Source organism: Rhinopithecus bieti, unplaced genomic scaffold, assembly GCF_001698545.2.
Source record: "Rhinopithecus bieti isolate Rb0 unplaced genomic scaffold, ASM169854v2 scaffold_56806, whole genome shotgun sequence".
Classification (NCBI taxonomy): Eukaryota; Metazoa; Chordata; class Mammalia; order Primates; family Cercopithecidae; genus Rhinopithecus; species Rhinopithecus bieti.
In genome coordinates this window covers 615,899-618,020 of record NW_016823424.1, presented here as the reverse complement: position 1 = coordinate 618,020, position 2,122 = coordinate 615,899, and positions in this window count along the sequence as shown.

Below are 2,122 nucleotides of genomic sequence, written 5' to 3'. Positions count from 1 at the left end.
AAAAAAAAAAAAAAAAAAAAAAAAAAAAAAAAAACAGAAATTTACCTGAGACCAAGCCCCAGCCACTGAACTAAGAGACCTTAGAGTCTATTGGGGAAACAGATATTAAACAAGTCTTTAAGTATAATTAAAATTGGGAGAGAAAAGTATAAGGCACAAAAGAAGGCTAACCTAGTTTATCCCCTAATTTATTCTCCAACACTCCAGAACACTCCAGCCTCAGGGCTTTGGCACTCGCTGTGTCCTCTTCCTGGAATGCTCCTCCCCAGATACCCTCCTAGCTTGCTCCCCATCTTCTTCTGGCCTTCCTCTGCCTTCTCTGGTTGTGCCAAACCAAAACTGCAACCCCGAGACCAACCCTCCTTTGCCACTCTTCTCCCCTTCCCTGCTTTCCTTCTACTTGGCATCTATCGCTTCCTCATACACCATGTATTCTACTCACTCATTCTGTTTGCCAGCTTTCCTGCACTAGAATGTGAGATCCAAGAGGGCAGAGATTTTGTCTATTTTGCTCACCTCTGTATTCTCTGCACTTAAGAACGGTGCCTGGCAGCCAGTAGGTGCTCAGTACATACTAGTTGAATGAATGAATCCCCATTCAGTTTCATCTTGGTGATTTCCTGCCAATCTCTGGAGATCCTTCTGATTCTCAATTCTCTTCTTTGAAACAATAGTCATCCCCCACAACCTGCCCACCCATTCATTTGGGAAATGTGGTTTCATTACTCTATGTGCACATGAGTATGTGTTATTGAGCATCTACTATTGGCTGAACAATCAGCTAAGTGATACAGGAGATACACAATGCATAAGCTGCCTCCCCAACCTGAAGGAGTGTCCAGTCTCGTGGAAGATACACACATGAGCACAGAAACCAAGAGGAGGAAGGAGCTGAGAGGGTCTGTCCTGGTTGCAAGTTGGCATGTTGGTGTGGTGGGGGAGTTCCTATTGCTCCAGCGGCCCGGTCTTGAAGAAAAGCAAGGACAAGGGCCCGTGGCGTGCTCTTCTTACAAACCCTCCCTCTGTTTGGGAATCTACCCAGCTGTACTTTTCTCCAGATCCCACTTTTGCCATCTTGCCTTCAAGAACACCAGAAAATTTGTCAAATGTCTCATTGAAACCCAGAGAGCCTCTGTCGGACCTACAATAACTATGAAGATCACATTGTCACGGGGCGCTGTGGCTCACATCTGTAATCCCAGCACTTTGGGAGGCCAAGGCGGGTGGATCGCTTGAGCTCAGGAGTTCAAGACCAGGCTGGGCAACATGGCAAAATCCCATCTCTACAAAACATACAAAAATCAGCCAGGCGTGGTGGTGCACACCTGTGGTTCCAGCTACTAAGGAGACAGAGGTGGAAGGATGTCTTAGCCCAGGAGGCGGTGGTTGCAGTGAGCCAAGATCATGCCACTCCACTCCAGTCTGGGCCACAGGCTAGACCCTGTCAAAAAAAACAAAGATAACAATACTGAATGGGCAAAAACTGGAAGCATTCCCTTTGAAAACCAGCACAAGACAAGGTTGCCCTCTCTCACCACTCCTATTCAACGTAGTATTGGAAGTTCTGGCCAGGGCAATCAGGCAAGAGAAAGAAATAAAGGGTATTCAATTAGGAAAAGAGGAAGTCAAATTGTCTCTGTTTGCAGATGACATGTGTATATTTAGAAAACCCCATCATCTCAACCCAGAATCTCCTTAAACTGATAAGCACCTTCAGCAAAGTCTCAGGATACAAAATCAATGTGAAAATCATAAGCATTCCTATACACCAATAACAGATAAACAGCCAAATCGTGAGTAAACTCTCATTCACAATTGCTATAAAGAGAATAAAATACCTAGGAATCCAGCTTACAAGGATGTAGTTCTCTTCAAGGAGAACTACAAACCACACTGCTCAAGGAAATAAGAGAGGACACAAACAAATGGAAAAACATTCCATGCTCATGGATAGGAAGAATCAATATCATGAAAATGGCCACACTGCCCAAGGTAATTTATAGATTCAATGCTATCCCCATCAAGCTACCACTGACTTTTTTCACAGAATTGAAAAAAAAAAAACTACTTTAAATTTCAGATGAAACTAAAAAAGAGCCTGCATAGCCAAGACAATCCTAAG